Source organism: Pan troglodytes, chromosome X (assembly GCF_028858775.2).
Source record: "Pan troglodytes isolate AG18354 chromosome X, NHGRI_mPanTro3-v2.0_pri, whole genome shotgun sequence".
Classification (NCBI taxonomy): domain Eukaryota; kingdom Metazoa; phylum Chordata; class Mammalia; order Primates; family Hominidae; genus Pan; species Pan troglodytes.
In genome coordinates, this window is record NC_072421.2 from 37,327,938 (window position 1) to 37,354,874 (window position 26,937).

General features: G+C 38.6%; 1 protein-coding gene across 1 annotated transcript in view; it reads right to left on the minus strand.

Annotated features, from left to right (window-relative positions):
* LOC107971164 (collagen alpha-1(XXIII) chain) overlaps window positions 1-26,937 on the minus strand; it is a 273,306-nt gene that overhangs the window by 14,320 nt on the left and 232,049 nt on the right. The window lies entirely within an intron of this gene.

The following is a 26,937-nucleotide window of genomic DNA, read 5'->3' on the forward strand; positions in this document are numbered from 1 at the left end:
CATTTTTAAAAAAGTAGTTGTGTCTGAGATTGTGAACATATACATGAGAGTGTGTGTGTTTGTGTGTGGGTGTAGACATGTTTGAAAAAAATTGAATGGGTGTACACCATGCTGTGAACAAAGTATGTACCCAGTTGTTGAAATACTGATGAGGAAGTTTTATATTTTATTTTCCACATTTTCCACCTTGATCATATCACTACTTCCATGATGAGACCCAACTGAGCTGTTTTTCAAATAATTAAGTTGTGGAGATATGGTAGAAGTTGTGGAGACATTCACCTTAAAAGTGAATGGAATGAAAAAAATATTTAAAGAAAAACAACAAAATGAACTCTTTCTCTCTCCTTTCCTATATTTCTGCTCTCTTTTCTTTTGGTTTTTTGGTATGTAGCCTGAATTGTCACTAGACCTGGCCAAAAAGGTCCCTAGTCCTGAGTCCCTTATTTTAGAGACTCCTTCTCAGAATCTCCTCATGCTACATTTCATCCCAGAAATAGGATCCCACAGAGACGAGAATGACTTCCTCAGGTCCTGACACTCTACCAATTTTGTAGAAAAATATCAGACACTCTAATTCTTTTGGAATACTTCCAAAGCCAGTGAGGACCTATTCTCAAAGTTCTGCCTAAGGAAGGAAGAGCTGGGCCTAAATATGCTCAATACTAGACACAAAATGTGGCCAAGTGGCCACTGTTTGTGCGAGCACTGTTTGTGGGAGGTATGGGTTAAGACAGATTCAGGGTTAGGTATGAAGGGCTGCATAGTGTAGTATATAGCTGGCATGGAAAGAGGAGATCCAAGACATGGGCCAGGGGATTAAAGATTTAAATCTAAGACCTCAAGCTATGAAACTACTACACAAAATGTTGAGAAAAAATGTCCAGGACATTTGTCTGGGTAAAAATTTCTTAAGCAATATCCCTCAAGCACAGGCAATCATAGCACAAATGAACAAATAGGATAACATTAAGTTAAAAAGCTTCTGCACAGTAAAAGATACAATCAACAAAGTGAAGAGTCAGCCCACAGAATGGGAAAAATATTTGCAAACTACACATCTGATAAGTGGTTGTAATCCAGAATATATAAGGAGCTCAAACAACTCTATAGGAAAAAATCTAATAATTAGATCAGAAAATGGGCATGTTTGAATAGACATTCCTCAAAAGAAGACATACAAATGGCAGACACACATATGAAAATGTGCTCATTTATCATCTGAGAAATGTACATCAAAACTACAGTGAGTTATCATCTCACCCCAATTAACATGGCTTATATCCAAAAGACAATCAATGACACATGTTGGTGATAATGTGAAGAAAAGGAAATCTTTGTATACTGTTGGTAGGAATGTAAATTAGTATAACCACTATAAAGAACAGTTTGAAGTTTCCTCAAAAAACTAAAAATTGAGCTACCATATTATCCAGCAACCCCACTGTGGTATATATACCCGAAAGAAAGGAAATCAAGATATTGAAGAGATATCTGCACTCCTATGTTTGTTGCAGCACTGTTTACTATAGCTAAGATTTGGATGCAACCTAAGTGTCCATCAACAGATGAATGGATAAGGAAAATGTGGTACATATACACAATGGAATACTACTTAGCCCTAAAAAATAATGAGATCCTATCATTTGCAACAACATGGATAGAACTAGAGATCATTATGCTAAGTGAAATAAGCCAGGTACATAAACACAAACATCGTATGTTCTCACTTATTTGTTGGATCTAAAAGTCAAAACAATTGAACTTGTAGGCATAGAGAGTAAAAGGTTGGTTACCAGAGGCTGAGAAGGGTAGTGGGGGCCTGGCGGGAGGTGGGGATGGTTAATGGGTAAAAAAAAAAAAAAAATAGAAAGAATGAATAAGACCTACTATTTGATAGAACAACTGGGTGACTATAATCAATTATAACCTAATTGTACATCTTAAAATAATTTAAAGACTGTAATTGCATTGTTTCTACCTCAAAGGATAAATGCTTGAGGGGACAGATACTCCAGTCTCCATGATGTGCTTATTTCACATTGCATGCATGTATCAAAATATCCCATGTTTCACTTAAAATTATACAACTACTATGTACCCACAAAAAATAAAAAATAAAATTAAAATACGTTTAAAAATAGTGCTGCTATGAACATAAATGTACAATTTATGTTTGAACATGTTTTAATTATTTTGATTATATACCCCAAATTAGAAATTATGGTTCATATGGTAATTCTCTAACTTCTTGAGAACCCATCAAACTTTCCACAGTGGCTGCACCATTTTACATTTTCCCCAGAAATGCATGTGTGTTCTACATTCTCCATATCCTCACCAAAACTTATTATTTCCCTTTTTTAATCATAGCTATCCCCTTTAGTGCCAAAAGATATCTTATTCTGGTTTGGATTTGTTTCCATTAAGGACTAAGTACTTTGAGTATTTTTTTCATGTGCTTGTTTGTCATTTGCATATGCTGTTTGAAGAAATGCCTATTTAAACTTTTTGCCCATTTTTAAAATTAGGTTTTTGTTATTTAATTGTTGAGTTATAAGCACTCATTATATATTATGGATATAAGAACGTTATTAGATATACGATTTGCAAATTTTTTTTTTCTTTAGATGGAGTCTTGCTCTGTCACCTAAGGTGGAGTGCAGTGGCGTGATCTTGGCTCACTGCAACCTCCACCTCCCGGGTTCAAGAGAGTCTCCTGCCTCAGCCTCCTGGCAAATATTTTATCCTATCTTGTGGATTGCCCTTTTACTCTGTTGATAGTATCCTTGATGTATAAAAGTTTTAATTTTGATGAAGTTCAATTTAATTATTGTGTTATTGCTTATGCTTTGAGTGCCATATTTAAAAAACCATTGCCAAATCCAAGGTTGTAAAGATCTGCCAGTATATTTTCTCCTAAGAGTTTTATATTTTTAGTTCTTACATTTAGGTCTTTGGTCTATTTGTAATTAATTATTGTATGTGGTGTGAAGTAAGGATTAAACTTTATTCTTTTACCTGTGGATATCCAGTTGACCCAGCATCATTTGTTAAATAAACAATTATTTCTCCATTGAATGGACTTGGTACCCTTGTCAAAAATTATTTAATCATAAATATATGGGTTTATTTCTGGACTCTCAATTTTATTCTATTTTGTTGGTCTATATGTCTTTTCTTATGCTGGTACCATATGGTTTTTTTTTTTTTTTTTTTTTTTTACTTTAGCTTTGTAGTAAAGTTTTCAAAACAAAAAGTGTCAGAACACCAACTTTATTCTTCTTTTAAATTTTTTTTTTTTGTATACTGGGTCCCCCACACTTTAATGTAAATTTTAGGATCAGGTTTTCCATTTCTTCAATAAAGATCATTTGTATTTTTGAAATAATTACATTAAATATGTGCCTTGCTTTGGGAAGTTTTGTCATCTAAATAATATTAAATGTTCTAATTCATGAACATGTCATGTCTTCTCATTTATTTAGGTCTTCTTTAATTCTTTCACCACTTTTTGAAGTTTTCAGTGTACAAGTCTTGCATATATTCAGTTCAATTCATTTCTATATATTTCATTATTTTTGATGCTACTGTCAATGAAACTTTTAAAACTTTTACTTCGGCATTTTTAAGTGATGATATGTAGAAATACAGCTGATTTTTGCATGTTGACTTTGTTTTTTGTTTTATTTCTTCTAAAGGAAAAAAAAAACGGGATACGTGTGAAGAACATGCGGGTGTGTTACATAGGTATACGTGTGCCATGGTGGATTGCTGAACCTATTGACCCATCCTCTAATTCCCTTCCCTCATCCCCCACCCCCTAAAAGGCCCTGGTGTGTGTTGTTCCCCTCCCTGTGTCCATGTATTCTCAATGTTCAACTCCCACTTATGAGTGAGAACATGCGGTGTTTGGCTTTCGGTCCCTGTGTTAGTTGCTGAGGATGATGGCTTCCAGCTTCATCCATGTCCCTGCAAAGGACGTGATCTCATTCCTTTTTATGGCTGCATAGTATTCCATGGTGAATATGTACCACAGTTTCTTTATCCAGTCTATCATTGATGGGCATTTAAGTTGGTTCCATGTCTTTGCTATAGTAAATAGTGCTTTAGTAAACATACATATGCATTTGTCTTTATAGTAGAATGATTTATATTCCTTTGGGTATATACCCAGTAATGGGATTACTAGGTCAAATGGTATTTCTGGTCCTAGATCCTTGAGGAATTGCCACACTGTCTTCCACAATGGTTGAACTAATTTACATTCCCACCAACAGTGTAAAAGCTTTTCTGTTTCTTCCTAGCCTCGCCAGCATCTATTGTTTACTATTTTTTAATAATCTCCATTCTGACTGGCGTGAGATGATATCTCATTGTGGTTTTGATTTGCATTTTTCTGATGATCAGTGATGTTGAGCTTTTTTTCGTATGTTTGTTGACATCGTAAATGTCTTCTTTTGAGAAGTGTCTGTTCATATCCTTTGCCCACATTTTGATGAGGTCGTTCAATTTTTTCTTGTAAATACATTTAAGTTGCTTGTAAATTCCGGATATTAGACCTTCATCAGACGGGCAGATTGCAAAATTTTCTCTCATTCTGTAGGTTGCCTGTTCACTCTGATGATAGTTTCTTTTGCTGTGCAGAAGCTCTTTAGTTTAGTTAGATCCCATTTGTCAATTTTGGCTTTTGTTGCCATTACTTTTGGTGTTTTTGTCATGAAGTCTTTCCCTGTGCCTATGTCCTGAATGGTATTGCCTAGGTTTTCTTCTAGAGTTTTTATGGTTTTGGGTTTTACATTTAAGTCTTTAATTCATCTTGAGTTAATTTTTGTATAAGATCTAAACAAGGGGTCCGGTTTGAGTTTTCTGCATATGGCTAACCAATTTTCCCAGCACCATGTACTGAATAGGAGATCCTTTCCCCATTGCTTGTTTTTGTCAGGTTTTTCAAAAATCAGATGGTGGTAGATGTGTGATGTTATTTCTGAGGTCTCTGTTCTGCTCCATTTGTCTATATGTCTGTTTTGGTACCAGTACCATGCTGTTTTGGTTACTGTAACCTTGTAGTATAGTTTGAAGTCAGGTAGCATGATGCCTCCAGCTTGGTCTTTTTGTTTAGGATTTTCTTAGCTATATGGGGTCTTCTTTGATTCCACATAAAATTTAAAATAGTTTTTTCTAATTCTGTGAAGCAGGTCAATGGTAGTTTGATGGGAATAGCATGAAATCTATAAATTACTTTGGGCAGTATGGCCATTTTCATGATATTGATTGTTCTTATCCATGAAGATGGAATGTTTTTCCATTTGTTTGTGTCCTCTCTTATTTCCTTGAGCAGTAGTTTGTAGTTCTTCTTGAAGAGGTCTTTCACATCCCTTGTTAGCTGTATTGCTAGGTATTTTATTCTCTTTGTAACAATTGTGAATGGGGAGTTCATTCATAATTTGGCTCTCTGCTTGCCTATTGTTGGCATAAAGGAATGCTTGTGATTTTTGCACATTGGAGACTTTGCTGAAGCCCAGGACCAGACGGACTCACAGCTGAAGTCTACCAGAAATACAAAGAGGAGCTGGTACCATCCCTTCTGAAACTATTCCAAACAATTGAAAAAGAAGGACTCCTCCTTAACTCATTTTATAAAGCCTGCATCATCGTGATACCAAAACCAGAAGAGACACAACAAAAAAAGAAAACTTCAGGCCAATATCCCTGATGAATTATATTGTTTTATGCCTTTGTATTTTAAGTCATATAAGAATAAATTAGGAATTACAAACTGAAAGCACAATAATACTGGCTTTTTAAATTACCTATGCAGTTACATTTACTGGTATTATTTTTGTAACTTTTATTTTAGTTTCAGGGGTATATGTGCAGGTTTGTTACATAGGTAAATTGCATGTCTTGGGGGTTTGGTGTACAGATTATTACCCAGGTAATAAGCACAGTACCCTATAGGTATTCTTTATTTCTTTATATGGCTTTGAGTTACTGTATAGTGAACTTTTCGTTTTAGCCTGAAAAAAAAAATCCTTTTGGTATTTCTTGTAGGAAAAATCTACTAGCAAGAATCTTCCTCAGCTTTTGTTTATCTGGGCATGTTTTAATTTCTCCATCATTTTTGAAGCATAGCCTTAAAATGCAGTGTTCCTGGTTAAAATTGGTTTTTCTTTCAGCACTTCAAATATTTTTCCACTGCTTTATAGTTTCTATTGTTTCTCATGAGAAAGAAGCTGCTGCTAATCTTATTGAGGATCCCTTATAAGTGATGAGTCATTTCTCTCTTGTTGCTTCCAAGAATGTCTTTTTTTTCTTTGGCTTTTTACAGTTTCATTATAATGTACCTCAGTGGGGACCTCTTTAATTTTATCTTTTGTGTATTAATTGAGCTTCTTGGAAGAGAAGATTTGTGTCTTTCATCAGATTTGTGAAGTAGAGGCTCATTATTTAATAATTAAAATATTGTGAATATTCTTATTTAAATAAAAATTATTTTTATTTAATAAACCTATGATTTCTATCAAGAAAATTAAAATCTGCTGCTGCCCCTGATGTAAGATTCTAATACATTTCTATCTTTGCATTCAGTAACACTGCTAGACAAATGATGGACAATATTACTAATGTATGTCTCTTCCAGGGAAAAAATTTTGATGTTTCTTTCTATTATATTATTGTTACAGAATTACTATACTGTGTGTGTGTGTGTGTGTTGTGTGTGTGTGTGTGTGTGTGTGAGAGAGAGAGAGAGAGAGAGACCAAGAAATTGAGAGAGGTAAATATAAAATTGTAATAAAAGGTAGTATGTGTTACAATAACAATAGAACAGAACGAAGAACAAGAACCTCACACCAAATGTGCAGTGGTATAACTCGACAGAATATGTGAATGGGGAAAGAGGAGGAGTCCTGCCTCACCAATGCAGTGGTGTAATTAGACAGTGAATGTTAGCTGACCAAAGAGAAAAAAAATAAGCAGCCTAATTGGTACAGTGCTATAACTTGGCAGCAAATGTGAATGTGGCAGGAGTCCTGCATCATCATAGAAGTTATGTAACTGGACAGGGCATGTGAATGGGGAAAAGAAGCACCTTGAACATTTATGTTGTAGTGTAACTAGATAGATGACATGATCATGGAGTATAGAAAAAGCCAGACACCATCACTGTAGTGCTAAGGGACAGGAGATGTGAATGGGGAAAAGAAGAGCACTCATGATAGCACAACAGAGTGAATGTAGTCAATAACAATTTAATTGTACATTTTAAAATAAAGAGTGTTATTGGGTTATTTGTAACACAAGGGATAAATGCTTGAAGTGTTGGATGCTCCATTTACCCTGCTGTGATCATTAACATTGTATGCCTGTATCAAAAGGTTTTATATACTCCATAACTATATACACCTAGTATATACTCACAAAAATTAAAAATTAAAAAAGAGTACCTAAATGCCTGTACAGTATAATTAGTGGAGAAAAGAAAAGAAAAGACCAAAAAGGTAGTCCTACACCATTAGTACAATGGGATATCTAGGTATATAATGTGAATAGGGCAAGGAGACGAGCCTCGACTTATAAATGCATTGTGTAACTAGGCAGAGGATGTGAACAGTGATAAAAGAAAAACTTCAGCCGAATTAAATTTAAAGGAGTTTAATTGAGCAATGAAAAACTCACAAATCAGGCAGCCCCCAGAATCACAGCAGATTCAGAGACTCCAGTGCAGGCACATGGCGAAAGAAGATTTATAGACAAAAAAAGGGAAATGACATACAGAAATTGGAGGTGAGGTACAGAATGGCTGGATTGGTTACAGCTTAGCATTTGCTTTATTTGAACACAGTTTGAACACTCAGCAATGTATGAATGGTTAAAGTATGGCCACTGGGTTTGGCCAAGACTTAGTGATTGTTACAGGTACATACTTCTGAGTTAGGTTTTCAATCTTGTCTACTATTTTTTTTCTCTTTTTTTAAATTATACTTTAAGTTTTAGGGTACATGTGCACAACGTGCAGGTCTGTTACATATGTATACGTGTGCCATGCTGGTGTGCTTCACCCATTAACTCGTCGTTTAACATTAGGTATATCTCCTAATGCTATCCCTCCCCCCTCCCCCAACCCTACAACAGGCCCCAGTGTGTGATGTTCCCCTTCTTGTGACCATGTGTTCTCATTGTTCAATTCCCACCTATGAGTGAGAACATGCAGTGTTTGGTTTTTTGTCCTTGCGATAGTTTGCTGAGAATGATGGTTTCCGGCTTCATCCATGTCCCTACAAAGGACATGAACTCATCATTTTTTATGGCTGCATAGTATTCCATGGTGTGTATCTGCCACATTTTCTTAATCCAGTCTATCATTGTTGGACATTTGGGTTGGTTCCAAGTCTTTGCTATTGTGAATAGTGCCGCAATAAACATACGTGTGCATGTGTCTTTATAGCAGCATGACTTATAGTCCTTTGGGTATATACCCAGTAATGGGATGGCTGGGTCAAATGGTATTTCTAGTTCTAGATCCCTGAGGAATCGCCACACCAACTTCCACAATGGTTGAACTAGTTTACGGTCCCACCAACAGTGTAAAAGTGTTCCTATTTCTCCACATCCTCTCCAGCATCTGTTGTTTCTAGACTTTTGAATGATTGCCATTCTAACTGATGTGAGATGGTATCTCATTGTGGTTTTGATTTGCATTTCTCTGATGGCCAGTGATGATGAGCATTTTTTCATGTGTCTGTTGGCTGCATAAATGTCTTCTTTCGAGAAGTGTCTGTTCATATCTTTCATCCACTTGTTGATGGGGTTGTTTTTTTCTTATAAATTTGTTTGAGTTCTTTGTAGATTCTGGATATTAGCCCTTTGTCAGATGAGTAGGTTGCAAAAATCTTCTCCCATTCTGTAGGTTGCCTGTTCACTCTGATGGTAGTTTCTTTTGCTGTGCAGAAGCTCTTTAGTTTAATTAGATCCCATTAGTCTATTTTGGCTTTTGTTGCCATTGCTTTTGGTGTTTTAGACATGAAGTCCTTGCCCATGCCTATGTCCTGAATGGTAATGCCTAGGTTTTCTTCTAGGGTTTTTATGGTTTTAGGTCTAACATTTAAGTCTTTAATCCATATTGAATTAATTTTTGTATAAGGTGTAAGGAAGGGATCCAGTTTCAGCTTTCTACATATGGCTAACCAGTTTTCCCAGCACCATTTATTAAATAGGGAATCCTTCCATTTCTTGTTTTTGTCAGGTCTGTCAAAGATCAGATAGTTGTAGATATGTGGCATTATTTCTGAGGGCTCTGTTCTGTTCCATTGGTCTATATTTCTGTTTTGGTACCAGTACCATGCTGTTTGGGTTACTGTAGCCTTGTAGTATAGTTTGAAGTCAGGTAGTGTGATGCCTCCAGCTCTGTTCTTTTGGCTTAGGATTGACTTGGCAATGTGGGCCCTTTTTTGGTTCCATATGAACTTTAAAGTAGTTTTTTCCAACTCTGTGAAGAAAGTCATTGGTAGCTTGATGGGGATGGCATTGAATCTATAAATTACCTTGAGCAGTATGACTATTTTCACAATATTGATTCTTCCTACCCATGAGCATGGAATGTTCTTCCATTTGTTTTTGTCCTCTTTTATTTCATTGAGCAGTGGTCTGCAGTTCTCCTTTAAGAGGTCCTTCACATCCCTTGTAAGTTGGAATCCTAGGTATTTTATTCTCTTTGAAGCAATTGTGAATGGGAGTTCGCTCATGATTTGGCTCTCTGTTTGTCTGTTATTGGTGTATAAGAATGCTTGTGATTTTTGAACATTGATTTTGTATCCTGAGACTTTGCTGAAGTTGCTTATCAGCTTAAGGAGATTTTGGGCTGAGACAATGGAGTTTTCTAGATATACAATCATGTCATCTGCAAACTGGGACAATATGACTTTCTCTTTTCCTAATTGAATACATTTTATTTCTTTCTCCTGCCTGATTGCCCTGGCCAGAACTTCCGACACTATGTTGAGTAGGAGTGGTGAGAGAGGGCATCCTTGTCTTGTGCCAGTTTTCAAAGGGAATGCTTCCAGTTTTTGTCCATTCAGTATGATATTGGCTGTGGGTTTGTCATAAAAAGCTCTTATGTTTTTGCGATACATGCCATCAATATCTAATTTATTGAGAGTTTTTAGCATGAAGGGCTGTTGAATTTTGTCGAAGGCCTTTTCTGCATCTATTGAGATAATCATGTGGTTTTTGTCTTTGGTTCTGTTTATATGCTGGATTACGTTTATTGATTTGCATATGTTGAACCAGCCCTGCATCCCAGGGATGAAGCCCACTTGATCATGGTGGATAAGCTTTTTGATGTGCTGCTGGATTCGGTTTGCCAGTATTTTATTGAGGATTTTTGCATCGATGTTCATCAGGGATATTGGTCTAAAATTCTCTTTTTTTGTTGTGTCTCTGCGAGGCTTTGGTATCAGGATGATGCTGGCCTCATAAAATGAGTTAGGAAGGATTCCCTCTTTTTCTATTGATTGGAATAGTTTCAGAAGGAATGGTACCAGCTCCTCCTTGTACCTCTGGTAGAATTTGCCTGTGAATCCATCTGGTCCTGGACTTTTTTTGGTTGGTAAGCTATTAATTATTGCCTCAAGTTCAGAGCCTGCTATTGGTCTATTCAGAGATTCAAATTCTTCCTGGTTTAGTCTTGGGAGGGTGTATGTGTCGAGGAATTTCTCCATAAATTCTAGATTTTCTAGTTTATTTGCGTAGAGGTGTTTATAGTATTCTCTGATGGTAGTTTGTATTTCTGTGGGATTGGTGGTGATATCCCCTTTATCATTTTTTATTGTATCTATTTGATTCTTCTCTCTTTTCTTCTTTATTAGTCTTGCTAGCGGTCTATCAATTTTGTTGATCTTTTCAAAAAACCAGCTCCTGGATTCATTGATTTTTTGAAGGGTTTTTTGTGTCTCTATCTCCTTCAGTTCTGCTCTGATCTTAGTTATTTCTTGCCTTCTGCTAGTTTTTGAATGTGTTTGCTCTTGTTTCTCCAGTTCTTTTAATTGTGGTGTTAGGATGTCAATTTTAGATCTTTCCTGCTTTCTCTTGTTGGCATTTAGTGCTATAAATTTCCCTCTACACACTGCTTTAAATGTGTCCCAGAGATTCTGGTATGTTGTGTCTTTGTTCTCTTTGGTTTCAAAGAACATCTTTATTTCTGCCTTCATTTTGTTATGTACCCAGTAGTCATTCAGGAGCAGGTTGTTCAGTTTCCATGTAGGTGAGTGGTTTTGAGTGAGTTTCTTAATCCTGAGTTCTAGTTTGATTGCACTGTGGTCTGAGAGACAGTTTGTTATAATTTCTGTTCTTTTACATTTGCTGAGGAATGCTTTACTTCCAACTATGTGGTCAATTTTGGAATAGGTGCAGTGTGTTGCTGAGAAGAATGTATATTCTGTTGATTTGGGGTGGAGAGTTCTGTAGATGTCTATTAGGTGTGCTTGGTGCAGAGCTGAATTCAATTCCTGGATATCCTTGTTAACTTTCTGTCTGGTTGATCTGTCTAATGTTGACAGTGGGGTGTTAAAGTCTCCCATTATTATTGTGTGGGAATCTAAGTCTCTTTGTAGGTCTCTAAGGACTTGCTGTATGAATCTGGGTGCTCCTGTATTAGGTGCATATATATTTAGGATAGTTAGCTCTTCTTGTTGAATTGATCCCTTCACCATTATGTAATGGCCTTCTTTGTCTCTTTTGATCTTTGTTGGTTTAAAGTCTGTTTTATCAGAGACTAGGATTGCAACCCCTGCCTTTTTTTGTTTTCCATTTGCTTGGTAGATCTTCCTCCATCCTTTTATTTTGAGCCTATGTGTGTCTCTGCACGTGAGATGGGTTTCCTGAATACAGCACCCTGATGGGTCTTGACTCTTTATCCAATTTGCCAGTCTGTGTCTTTTAATTGGAGCATTTAGCCCATTTACATTTAAGGTTAATATTGTTATGTGTGAATTTGATCCTGTCATGATGTTAGCTGGTTATTTTGCTCGTTAGTTGAGGCAGTTTCTTCCTAGCCTTGACGGTCTTTACAATTTGGCATGTTTTTGCAGTGGCTGGTACCGGTTGTTCCTTTCCATGTTGAGTGCTTCCTTCAGGAGCTCTTTTAGGGCAGGCCTGGTGGTGACAAAATCTCTCAGCATTTGCTTGTCTGTAAAGTATTTTATTTCTCCTTCACTTATGAAACTTAGTTTGGCTAGATATGAAATTCTGGGTTGAAAATTCTTTTCTTTAAGAATGTTGAATATTGGCCCCCACTCACTTCTGGCTTGTAGACTTTCTGCTGAGAGATCTGCTGTTAGTCTGATGGGCTTCCCTTTGTGGGTAACCCGACCTTTCTCTTTGGCTGCCCTTAACATTTTTTCCTTCATTTCAACTTTGGTGAATCTGACACTTATGTGTCTTGGAGTTGCTCTTCTCGAGGAGTATCTTTGTGGCATTCTCTGTATTTCCTGAATTTGAATGTTGGCCTGCCTTGCTAGACTGGGGAAGTTCTCCTGGATAATATCCTGCAGAGTATTTTCCAACTTGTTTCCATTCTCCCCGTCACTTTCAGGTACACCAATCAGACGTAGATTTGGTCTTTTCACATAGTCCCATATTTCTTGGAGGTTTTGTTTGTTTCTTTTCATTCTTTTTTTCTCTAAACTTCTCTTCTTGCTTCATTTCATTCATTTGATCTTCAGTCACTGATACCCTTTCTTCCAGTTGATCGAATCGGCTACTGAAGCTTGTGCATTTGTCACGTAGTTCTCGTGCCATGGTTTTCAGCTCCATCAGATCCTTTAAGGACTTCTCTGTATTGGTTATTCTAGTTAGCCATTTGTCTAATCTTTTTTCAGTGTTTTTAACTTCTTTGCCATGTATTCGAACTTCCTCCTTTAGTTCAGAGAATTTTGATCATCTGAAGCCTTCTTCTCTCAACTCATCAAAGTCATTCTCCGTCCAGCTTTGTTCATTGCTGGTGAGGAGCTGTGTTCCTTTGGAGGAGGAGAGACACTCTGATTTTTAGAATTTTCAGTTTTTCTGCTCTGTTTTTTCCCCATATTTGTGGTTTTATCTACCTTTGGTCTTTGATGATGGTGACATACAGATGGGGTTTTGGTGTGGATGTCCTTTCTGTTTGTTAGTTTTCCTTCTAACAGTCAGGACCCTCAGCTGCAGGTCTGTTGGAGTTTGCTGGAGGTCCACTCCAGACCCTGTTTGCCTGGGTATCAGCAGCAAAGACTGCAGAACAGCAAATATTGCTGAACAGCAAATGTTGCTGTCTGATCGTTCCTCTGGAGGTTTCATCTCAGAGGTGTACCCGGCCGTGTGAGGTGTCAGTCTGCCCCTACTAGGGGGTGCCTCCCAGTTAGGCTACTCGGGGGCCAGGGACCCACTGGAGGAGGCAGTCTGTCCGTTATCAGATCTCAAACACTGTGCGGGGAGAACCACTACTCTCTTCAAAGCTGTCAGACAGGGACATTTAAGTCTGCAGAGGTTTCTGCTGCCTTTTGTTTGGCTATGCCCTGTCCCCAGTGGTGGAGTCTACAGAGCCAGGCCGGACTCCTTGAGCTGTGGTGGGCTCCACCCAGTTTGAGCTTCCCGGCCACTTTGTTTACCTACTCAAGCCTTGGCAATGGCGGGCGCCCCTCCCCCAGCCTCACTGCCACCTTGCAGTTCGATCTCAGACTGCTGTGCTAGCAATGAGTGAGGTTCCATTGGCATGGGACCCTCTGAGCCAGGCACGGGATATAATCTCTTGGTGTGCCATTTGCTAAGACCATTGGAAAAGTGCAGTATTAGGGTGGGAGTGACCTGATTTTCCAGGTGCCATCTGTCACAGCTTTGCTTGGCTATGAAAGGGGATTCCCTGACCCCTTGTGCTTCCCAGGTGAGGCGATGCCTTGCCCTGCTTCGGCTCATGCTCGGTGCACTGCACCCACTGTCCAACAAGCCCCAGTGAGATGAACCTGGTACCTCAGTTGGAAATGCAGAAATCACCCGTCTTCTGCGTCACTCACCCTGGGAGCTGTAGACTGGAGCTGTTCCTATTCGGCCATCTTGGAACCACCCCTCCAAGTGTACTGTTGATTTTTGTCAGTAAAAGTAAACATATACTGAGAGTCAGAATGGAGGAAGATAATGACAAATGGAGAGCATAGGTCTATTACCAAACAATGAGTTTTGTCCAGGGGTTTGTTTGCTAAGATAGTGATAGGGCTGGGAATCAAAGGGAATTGAGGTTTAATAAACCTGTAGAATTTCTATAAATCTTGGAATAACGTATATCCTTTTCTGTTTTTTACAGGGAGCATAGGAGTGTTTTGGAATGTAGAAGTTGGTATGAGTAGTCCACTGACTGTGAGTTCCTGGTTGATGGGCTGAAATCCAAATGTGGCCCCTGAATTTAAGAAGTATTGTAGCAGTCTTGGGAGTGGGAAGTGACAGTTCTAATGTTTGAGGATTCTGCTTCCAATATTTGTCTATTATAAGTGGGTCTAGAGCTCCTAAGGGCTTCAGGGCTATAAGAAAGCATTTTAGTTATTTTGAATTATTAGAGGATGTTAGAATCCTTAAGGGTTAAAAAGAAAGCAGGATAGTCTGTAAAAGTTGAGAAAGGGCAAAGGTGTATTAGGAAAAAATAGAGGATTTCTAAAGTGAGACTTTCAGTGAAACAGTTTATGTGAATATTCCATAAAGTCTCTCTGCAAGAGGATTACTGGTGTATTTGAGCAAAGGAGAAAGCAGGGTTGTAAGTACAGACACCTGAGTGACTTGTCTAGTGGTTGGAAGAGTGGCAACTTGTTTAACAAGTTGTGTAATCCTGCCACATAAACCTTACTCAAGGAAGGGTGTACTCAAGGAAGGGTAATAGGAAAGAGTGAGACATTTATGATGGACTAAGGAGTCTGTGTGTGCACTAAGAATGTGATTGTGTGCCCATTACAATAAAGTATAATTTCACCCTCTGTATAAGGGTATCTGTGGACATACAGGGCTTTTTCCTTCAGAGAGATATCTTTGGGGAAAAAAATCTAATCTCTTGTTTCCCCTTTCACTTTAAGGCTGAAGAATCTCTAATCTACTGATCATTTTCAAAAAATATTTAAAATGTCTTTATTGACAGTGAGCTTCAGAAAGAAACTGGGATAGATGTATTAGAGCCCTTTCCTTCTGGTTGTTTAAATTGATAAACCCTGAGATTACGTTGAGTTGATTTCGATTTTTCAGGTATGGCAACCTTATGATATTGAGTCAGAGCATGAATCTCAAAGAGGGTATCTGTGCCAGTTTATGTAATGCTTTTGTCTGATTTCTGTTAGAGATTTAAGACTATTAACAAAGCTGGAACTTATATGGTAAATGATGAGACCAGAAAAATCCTTCTAGATTATTTTTTAAATTTATGTTTAAAGTTGGAGATAAATTTGTCTTGTTGTTTATATTTGTGACCAAATTTGGAAGTGAAAGTCAAGTGGATAGAATCAAAAACATTGCCATCAAATTTCTTGGCTTTTTGTAAAGAAGTTATGCTATTTTTAAATTTATTTGAATGTCATCATTTATGATGACTCATCTAGCCCTTTCAAACCAAAGGCCAGCATCTCCCATACCCACAAGGAGATTGACCAGTAGATTTTAAAAGCCCTGGTGACAAAGCCCCAAGGAATAGTCTTAACTAATTGGAAAATTACTCTCAATTTTTCCAGGGATCCAGAGAATATTTAACAATGTCAATACATTCAAAAGAATACCATGATTTAAAAATAATATAGTCTCAATTGGTTGTTCTTGGAGTCCTTGAGTTCCCTGAGAGCCCTCAATGGGATGAGGGAGCAAAGATTGGCAAAGGTGGTGGAGGTAGGAATATTTAAGGAGGACAAAAGAAAGGATTAAAGAGAACTAAAGGTTAGGTCAAATGTAGTTAATAAAAGGGGAGAGTAAATGTGGAGGGTGTGATAGAAAGGGATAGTCTTAGAAGGCTTTGGGTAAGGGAGATGACTTTTGATAAAAGTAATGGCTTCTGAAAGATTTTGTGGGAAATAAGTTTTTCTGCCTCTTCATACTAGACGAGATAAGCAGACCATTGCTTGGATGAGATATTGGATATGCAGGACTCAGTATCCCCTAGCAAGTGAACAAGTTTAGCAATACCCCAAGATCCCCAAAGTGGTGGTTCAAAGTCAATGTTGTCTTTAGAAAAACTGTAGTATTTTGGAAGAAATTAGGTGGAATTAGAACACTAGTGACAGTGTATGAGCCCTGTGTGGGAAGAGTCTAAGGGATATCCGTTAGTTTAAAGGTTTCTCAGGATAATGAAATGATCACCTGTCAGGCCTAAAGGCATTTAAACCCAAGGTATAATTTCCAAGGAGAGACTCAGGGACATTAATCCCCCTAAGAAAAGCAATGGGATATTAAACAAACGCATGATTTTTTCAAGATAGAGTCAGGGTCATAAACCCCACTCAGAAACACGGAAGTGGAATACAGAAAAACAGAAGAGTACTTAAATAAGAGAAAAATAAAGTCAACTGCTTCCTCAGCTAAAACACAAATATCTGAGCATGGGATAAGGAGTTACCATTCACCACCATGAATCCTGATTTACCTAGCCAGAAAAAGACACAAAGGGTCCTTGAAGACGGTATCAATACCTGAGTAAAAACAGTAAGGTCCAAGGGTCAGTCAACACTCTGAGTAATGTCAACATATGGTAAGAGATTTTTAAAAAGCTATCCCAGATATTAGTTTCGAAAGACTTTATTAAGGGAGGATATTACAATGAAAACATTCTGAAAGTCTAAGGCAGAAACATCTGAGAAAGGGGTGAACAAAAAAAGCTGTTATATGCAGATATCATGGTATAGGTAGCTGTAAAAAGGGGAAGGCAGTGGTAAAATCTCTGGAGAAGTTATTGAAACTCAGTAAACTGTGTCAAACCTTGCAATAACATAAAAGTCTAGGCAAGGAATACTGCTTGTTTTGAAGAACATGAGAGGTGGGTCTGTCTGAGATGGAGCAAACAAATTACAGTGTGGTAAGTTCATGTAAAGTTTGAGGCCTACTTGTTTTAGTCAAGCCAGACTAAACTATGCGAAGCCCAATGTTTGATCCTCCTTGTCAGGAAGGACCTTGAAGGAGGTGCTTGGTTCAACGTGAAACTAGCTTTGGGGATGACTGGTCAGGAAATGCATGGGTCATGGAACTTCCAGTCTAGAGGAGAACTAGGAAGATGTGCATGAATGGAGGTCACAGTTAACTTACAGGAGAATCCTGCAGGAAGTGCATGGGTATAGGTAGTATCCATCTTAGGGGATGTTTTGGCAGCATGTGCATAGACAGAAGGTGCAGTAAGCTTAGAGGAAGAAATGGCAGGTGTTGCATGGGTGGTGATAGGACCCAGACCATGGAAGGCTTTGGTACATGCATGCAGAATGCAGCCATCCTAGGGGAGGGATAAGGGAGTGGCATCAATGTAAGATTCAATCATCCTGTAAAGGACTTCACAAAAGATGATGTGTTGGAGGATGAATACAGCCTAGAGTAAGACATTGCAGGAGGTTCTCATGTAGAAGGCACATTTGGTCTAATGTACCTTTCAATGGGAAGTGCATGAGTGGAAGGAACATCAAGCTTATGGCAGCAGGCATCAAGAAGAACATGAGTGGGGAAAGCACTCTACCTACAGAAGGAATTAGCAAGAGATGCGTAAGTAGACAGCGCAGCCAGTCTAACTATGGTCTGATAGGAAGTTCATGGGTAGAAGAATGAAATTGGACCCTTATATCACAACATGCCCCCAAATTAACTCAATATTGATTAAAGATTCAAATGTGAGATCAGACACTGTGAAACAACTAGAAGAAAACAAAACAGAAACACTACATGACATTGATCTGGACAATGATTTTTTGGATTTTACCCCAAATGTGCAGACAACAAAAGCAAAAATAGACAAATGGTAATACATCAAACTAAAATAGTTCTGTGCAGCACAGAATACAATTAATAAAAATTTATCTCCCAACAAAATGGGAGAAAATATTTGAAACCATACATTTGATAAGGGGTTAATATTCAAAATGTATAAGAAACACAAACAACTTTGTAGCAAAAAAAAAATTAAAAAATGGGGAAAGAACCTGAACAGACATTTCTTAAAAGAAGACATATAAATAACCAACAGATATATTTAAAAATGCTCAGAATCACTGATCATTAGGGAAATTAAAATTAAAACCACAATGATATATGTCTCATATCTATCAGAATGGTTATTATCAAAATGATGAAGGGTAGCAAGTGTTGGCGAGGATGTGGAATAAAGGAAACACTTGAACACTAAGTAGGAATGTCAATTAGTACAGTCATTATGGAAAAATCATATGGAGGTTCTTAAATCAAAGCTAAAAATTGAATTACAATATGACCCAACAATCCTACTTCTTGATATTAACCCAAATGATTTGAAATCAGTTTGTCAAAGAGATATCTAAACTCCCATGTTTACTGCAGCCCTATTCAAAACAGTCAAATTATGGAAGCAACTTAAGTGTCTATCAACAGATGAATGGATAGGGAAAATATGGTGCACACATGTGTCACTGAATGATAGTGGTAAATTCTGAGAAATGTGTTGTTAGGTGATTTTGTTGTTATGCGACCATATCATAGAGCATACTTACACAGACCTAGATGGTATAGCCTGCTACACACCCAGGCTATATGGTGTAGCCTATTTCTCCTAGGCTACATACCTGTACAGCATGTTACTATACAGAATATTGTAGGTAATTGTAATACAATGATAAGTATTTGTGTATCTAAACATATCTATATATAGAAAAGGTAACGTTGCACTACAATGTTATGAGGGCCACCACAACATCACTAGGCAATAGAAATTTTTCAGCTCCATTATGATTTTACGCAACCACTGCCATGTTTGTGGTCCACCATTGACCAAAACACCGTTATGTGGCATATGACGGTACACATACACAATGAAATGCTCTTCAGCCTTAAACTAGAAGGAAATTCTAGTATTTGAAACAACATGGATGGAATTAGAGAACAGCATGCTAAGTAAAATAAACCAGGAACAGAATGACAAATATAGCATATTCTCACTCAAATGTGGACTCTAAAACAATTAAATTCGTAGAAGCAGAGTGAAGAATGGTGGTTGCAGAGGTTGGAAATTGTGGAAATTGAGGAGATGATGGTCAACAGGTGTAAAGTCTAAGTTAACAAGGGTACCTTTTTTTGAGATCTATTGCCCAGCATGGTGTATATAGTTAATAATAGCCTCTTGAATATTTTAAAATTGTTAAATAGTAAATTTCAAATATTCTTATCACAAAAAAATAAGTATTTCAGGTGATAGATACGTTTAAAGCTTGATTTCATTATTTCACATTATATTTATAAATTATAACATCACTTTGCACCCCATAAATATATAAAATTATCAATTACCAATTTATAATAAAATAAAAATTATATAGGTGAAGGGTGCATCCTAGGTGAGGTAAAATTATATATATCATTATATATAATTATAATTATAAAAGTAATTTTACATATATTTATAATTATATATTTTTATATTTATTTTATATTTGTTATATATTTATATATTTTTTATATTTATATATTTTATATATTTATATAATTTTACCTCACCTAGGATGTACATGGCAGGAGCTGCTCAGGTAGAAGGAGTATCCAGGCTATAAGAGTATTCTGCAGATAATGCAGGCCAGAGGATACAATCTAAAAAGGGAAGGACATGGAAGGTGGTACATGGGTTCAAGGTGAAACTAGATTTGTGTAAAATTTGGAAAGATGTGCTTGGGTGAGGGGGAAGTCAGCTTAATGAAAGACCAGGCAGAAAGTACATAGTTGTAAGGAGCTTCAAGCCTAGGGAAGAACAGGGAAAACATTCATGAATAGAGAGGGCAACCATTCAAGGGGATAATTTGGCAGGGAGTGTATGGGTGGAGGGAGAATTCAGTATGGGGGAGGATTAGGGAGGTGATGCATTTGTGGGGAAAACCATCAGCTTAGACTTTAATCTTTTGGGCCACATTGAAAGAAGTAGAATTGTCTTGGAGCACACATAAAATGCACTAATGCTAATAATAGCTGATGATCTTTAAAAATTCACAAAAGAAATTACAATATTGTAAGAAAGTTTACAAATTTGTGTTGGGCCTCATTCAAAACCGTCCTGGGCCGCATGTGGCCCTTAGGCCACGGGTTGGAAGCTTGGCTTAAAGTAAGACATGGCAGAATGTTTATGGTCGGAGAGGCCATCAGATCTAGAAAAGGATTTGGGAGGAGATGCATTAGTGAAAGGTACAGCCAGCCCACCAGAGGACAGAACAGGAGGTTCCAGGGTGGAAGACACAGTCCACTTATAGGAAAATCAGGAAGAAATGAACAGTGGATAGGTCATTGCACATATGAAAGGATATGATAGCAGTGAGCGGATGTTAAATGCAGCCAGTCTAGAGAAATAACAGTCGCAGATGCATGGGTTAATAACCAGGAGGTGCATGAGTTGAAGGTGCAGCCAGGCTATGGTAGGACCAAGTAGGATATGCATCATTGGATGTTGCAGCCAGCCTGTGTCAGACACTAGCAGGAGGTGCACGGGACTAGTGAACATCCAGGCTAAGTGAGATCTTGGCAATGGGCACTAGGGAAGAAGGAACATTCAGCCTATCACAGAAACAAGTTCATGATTCATGGGTGAAAGAAACATCTAACCAAATGGTAGACCAGAATGTAGTTCATGGGTGGAGGGATAAACTAACCTGGTAGAAGACCAGGCAGTACATGTGGAAGTGGAGGTTATATTCAGCAGAGGGAAGGCCACGGGAAGTATAGAAGTGAAGCATGCAGCTAGCATAATGGAGGACATAGAGGGAGGTAAATGGGTGTAGAAAAGATCTAAGCTAGATGAGTATTCTGATGTATCGGGGGACATTCAGCCAGATATTGGGTGAAATTCGCCCCCGATATTTTACATAGGTTCTTTTCTATTTTCCTTAAATGTTGGCCAGTCTGAGAAATAAAGGGACAGAGTACAAAAGAGAGAAATTTTAAAGCTGGGTGTCCAGGGGAGACATCACATGTCGGCAGGTTCCGTGATGCCCCCTGAGCCTTAAAACCAGCAAGTTTTTATTAGCAATTTTCAAAAGGGGAGGGAGTGTAGGAACAGGGTGTGAGTCACAGAGATCACATGCTTCACAAGGTAATAAGATATCACAAGGTAAATGGAGGCAGGGTGAGATCACAGGACCACAGGACCGGGGTGAAATTATAATTGCTAATGAAGTTTTGCGCATGCATTGTCATTGATAACATCTTATCAGGAAACAGGGTTTGAGAGCAGACAACCGGTCTGACCAAAATTTATTAGGCAGGAATTTCCTCGTCCTAATAAGCCTGGGAGCTCTACGGGAGACTGGGGCTTATTTCATCCCTACAGCTTCGACCATAAAAGACAGCCGCCCCTGAAGCGGCCATTTTAGAGGCCTACCCTCAGGGATGCATTCTCTTTTTCAGGGATGTTCCTTGCTGAGAAAAAGAATTCAGTGATATTTCTCCCATTTGCTTTTGAAGGAAGAGAAATATGGCTCTGTTCCACCCGGCTCACCGGCGGTCAGAGTGTAAGGTTATCTCTCTTGTTCCCTGAACATTGCTGTTATCCTGTTCTTTTTTCAAGGTGCGCAGATTTCATATTGTTCAAGCACACATGCTCTACAAACAATTTGTGCAGTTAATGCAATCATCACAGGGTCTTGAGGTGACATACATCCTCTTCATCTTAGGAAGATGACGGGATTAAGAGATTAAAGTAAAGACAGGCATAGGAAATCACAAGGGTATTGATTGGGGAAGTGATAAGTGTCCATGAGATCTTCACAATTTATGTTCAGAGATTGCAGTAAAGACAGGCATAAGAAATTATAAAAGTATTAATTTGGGGAATTAATAAATGTCCATGAAATCTTCACAATTCATGTTCTTCTGCCATGGCTTCAGCTGGTCCCTCCATTCGGGGTCCCTGACTTCCCACAACACTGATGAAGGCAAATGGTCTGAGGGGGCAGTCAGAATATGTGGGACGTGGCTGGTAGTGCATGAGTTATGGGTGCAGCAAGTCTTGGGAGGATATGGCAGGAGATTAGGCATGAAGGCAGCCTAGGGGACAACTTGGAAGACAATGCATAGGTGTCAAGAGCTTCATGCCTAGGGAAGGATTAGGATGACTTTCATGAATGAAAGGGAGAGTCACCAAAGGAGATTCCAGTAGTAAGTGCATAGGTGGGAGGCATTCAGATTAGGGGAGGATTTGCAAGAAGATTCATTAAAAGAGGTTGAAACCAGCTTAAGGGAGGACATGGGAAAATGTCCATGGGTGGCAAAGGCATCAAACTTATGGTAGGAATCAGGAGGAGGGGCATTATTGCACAGAGTAGCCAGCCTAGGGCAGGACATTTCCATAGCTGTCTGTGTGCAAAATGCAACCAGCCTCAGGGAAGATCATCAAGAAGTGAATGGTGGCTAGGTCATCCAATATATGAAAGGATGTGGGTGTAAAATGCAGCCAGCTTAGGGAAGTACCAGCAGAAGGTGCATGGGTGAGGTCTCAGCAGCACAGGGAAGGTTATGTCAGGAAGTGCATGGGTGAAAAGTATAGCCAAGCTATCATAAAGCCGGGTAGGATGTGTGTGGTTGGAAGGTAAAATCCACCAGGAGGTTCAAGGTGAGAGGAAGCTTCCAGATTAAGTGAGGTCTCAGCAAGAGGTGCAAAAGAGGAACATACAGTCTATGGTAGGACAGAGTGGTCAGATAATGGGTGGAGGAAACATCCAGCCAGAGGGAAGACCAGAAGTTTATGAGCGGAGGGTTCAGTCAGTCTAAAAACATGCCAGGGTGTGTATATGCAGGCTGCAGCCATATTAGGGGAGGTGTTAGAAGATGATATACACGTGGAGGGTGCAAACAACCGAGGGGCTGGCATGGTTGGAAGTGCATGGTGTGAAAAGAAAATAATACCTCAGGAACTCAAACTCACTATATCAAGGGAAAAGTTAAGCTTGGGAACTGAGTCATGCAAAAATCTAACTTCCTTTTGTTCCTAAACAGATAGCAGCAAAGAAAGAAGGCCACGTATCTCCCCAGGTGACTTCTCTCACAAATTTCTTACAAGGAAATTCCTTGCAGGCTCCAAAATCTTTACCACCTAAAATAGAGTTGTGTTTAATTTCACCCTAACAATGTGAATTAACAGCTTATCTTCACATGTATGAGACAAAGACAAGACCAGAAATCATCCCTCTACCCACCTTAACAGAAATGCATATTTGACTTCTTCCTCAACTCTGTTTACATTATCTAGAATGCAGATATAAAGAACACTAGACGAATGCATAATTGACTATTCTTTCTCTGCTACTCCCTATTTCCCCTTTAAATATTGAAATATTCAAAACCCTCTTTGGAAAAAGTGTGGACCACAGATTTTACTGTGACTTTTGTCTCTTTTTCCTGGGTGTGTCCTCAATCTTGGAAAAATAAACCTCTAAATTGATTGAGACCTGTTTCAGACACATTTTGGTATACATTGGGAAGAGGGAACATCCAGCAAAAAAGGAGGTAGTTGCAAAAATGCATGGGTGGAGAAAATATCCAGTCACTAGTAGGATCAGGTGGGCAGTTCATTGGTAGTTAGAGAATCCAGGCTAATGGAGGAAATGGCAGCAGTTGCAGTATAGGAAAGGGAAGTAAGCTTAGGGGAAAACCTGCAGAAAGTGCCTACATAAAATATGCAGTGAGAACCACCAAGAAGTGCATGAGTACAAGTGAGACAATCACCGGTAGGTTCAGGTATAGAGGGATCAGAAAGCCTAGGGAAGATTAGGCAGGAGATGCATTAGTGGAGGGAGCATGCAGTCTAATGGTGGACATAGCAGGAAGTTAAAGGTTTGTGGGAAGTATTCCAGTTTCTAAACCAGCAGCATGTGAGTCAGAGGAGGGAGCAGAGGGTTCATGGGAAGAGGTAGCATTCATCCTAAGGTAGAATTGGTAAAAATTGCATGCATATAGGAAGGAACAATTCCATACAGGGACCGAGCAGGTATTATATATGTAGAGGATGAAGCCTTATTATGAGTGGAATCAAAAGGATCTGCAAACATGGAGAAGACAGCCAGGAGAATTGGCTATAAGTACATGGTAAAGGAGGCATCCAACCAAGATGGGGAATCTGTGGGTTTATATATGCAGGGTGCAGCAAGAATAAGATAGGATTCAGCAGACAGTGCAAGGGTGGAGAATACACTCAATCTAGGGGGAAAAAGTTTCAGGTGGTGTATGGTTGGAGAGTGAAACTAGCCAAAGAGAGGTACATAGGTGGAAGAAACATGTAGCCCTAAAAAAGGATATGGGAATAAGGACATGGCTGGAGGAAGCATCCACCCTAGGGGTAGTCTTGGCAGGAGTTGCATGGATGGAGTATTCAGTGAGTATACGGACAGATATGGCTATAAGCTCATGGGTAATGGAGCAGCCATTATAGGGTAGGACCCAGCAGGAAATGCCTGACTCAAGGTTGCAGCCAGATTTAAGTACAGGGCAGAAGGCACATATGTGCAGGGGACATCTAGCTTAGGAGTGACACTAAAGGATATTTATGGATGTACAGTCTTGAGAAGCAGTCACCAGGAAGTGCATAGATCAAATGAGCATCTATCTTAGAGTTGGACACAGTCAGAGCTCTATGGGTGCAGCCAACTTAGGAAGGACCTGGCAGAAAGTACATCAGTGGAATGTAGCCAGTCTAGTGAAGGGCCTAGCAGGAACTGCCTTTTGGAGTGTTCATCCTGCCTGGGAAAAATACTAGGCAAAAAATATGTGAATGGAGGGAGCACAGAACAGAGGTGAGAGCATTGCAATAAATCCATAAGTGGAGAAAACATCCAGTCTAGGGTAAGACTCAGCGGGCAATGTATGGGTGGAAGGAGCATTCCACCTAGGAGAGGACTCAGCAAGAGGTTCGTTGGTGAAAAGTGCCACCAGCCTAGCAGAGGACACAGCAAAATGCAGAGTTTTAGAGACTTTCTCTCCTTGGGGAGAAGTAGGTGAGATATATTAATAGATGAGGGTGCATCCATTGTAAGGTAAAATCTGGTGGGAGATGTATTGTTGGAGGGAGCATGGGAGGATAGGCATGGTTTGGGATGCATGGCTGATGTTGCATGATGTACGGTGGACCTAGCCTAGGGGTCAGCCCCTCAGTAAGTGCATAGTAGAAAGGAGAATCAATCCTTGAAAAGGACCTAGCAGGAGATACAGAAGAGGAAGCATTCAGGTTAGAAGAGGGCTTCATAGAAAGTTCATTAGTAGGTGGTTATACAGGCCCAAGGGAGAATGTGGCAAGTAGTTCATAGTCGGAGCATACAGTCAGCCTAGGAGAGAATATAGCAGGAAGTGAATAAGTGGAGGGAGAATCCTTTCAAAGAAAACTCAGCAGGAGTGGTATAGCATTCTTCTAGAGGATAAACTGACAAGACATGCATGGGAAGCAGTTGCATCCAGACTGAGGGAGGAGTAAGAAGAAGGGGTCTTAGTGCAGAAAATAGCCATTGTTAGGGAGGACCCTGCAGGAAGTGCATGAATATCAGATGCAATAAGCCTCGAGGATGATTCAGAAGGAGATGCAAAGCTGGAAGTTTCAGCCTTTAATTTTAAAGAATTCATAATCTAATATATTAATACCATGTGGAGGTAAGAAAACCTTACATCCTCACACAATCATAACCGAAGGTGTTACCAAATTATAGACATGTAGACATGCAGAAATAGAGAAATAGAGCATTTAATTTCAATTTTACAAATTTCAGCCATGATTCAAGAGTAAACACAGAAACAGTAAAAATCCCTGGTACAGATATCCAGTAGTTGTTTCCTTCCCAAGGAGCATGAAATTCTTCATTGGTTTGAGCTGAAAAATAGACAGAGAACAATTGACGCAACAGACTCTGTTTTCTCTCACCCAAAAAAGAACAGATCTCTACAAACTATCAATCTATTTAGAAAATATCCAAATGGTCAGATCATAAAACCAATTCTCACCACATGCCCAAGCAAATGCACTTTTAGGTATATACACAAGACAATCAAAGATACACGTTCATACAAAAACTTGCACACAAATGCTTATAGCAGCATTATTTATAATACCCAAAAGGCAGAAACAACCCTAATGCCCATCAACTAATGAATTGATTAAAAAATGTGATTTATGCATATAATGGTCTATTTTATAGTCATAAAAATGAATAAAGTACTGATACACACTATAATGTGAATGAACCTTGAAACATTATAGTAAATGAAAGAAGCTAAATTTCAAAAGGCCACATATTGTGTTGTCCCATTTACATAAAATGCCTACAATAAGCAAATCCGTAAAGATAGAAAGTAGATTAATTTTTGCCAGGGGCTTGTGGGGAGATGGGAATAGGAGTGACCGCTTAACAGTCTGAAATCTGATAGGGATGAAAATTGTGAATGTAGTGTAGTAATGGACACTGAATTGTACACTTCAAATGGTTAAATTGATAAATTTTATGTTATGTGAACTTAATTAAAAAGTAAAGTAAATACAAAGCCAAAAACTCAATTCCCAACCATGGTTTTCAACAATGGGAAAAACTTATTGGCTGTAAAATAAACCAAAAACAAAACAAAACAAAAATGAACCAAAAGCAAAACACTAAATTAGCATAGAGGAAAACACAAATTATAAAAACAGAGTCAACAAAGTACTATTGGTGAATTAGATTCACATAGGAGAGTCAATACAACACATGCTGGGCTTCAAACTTGCATGTG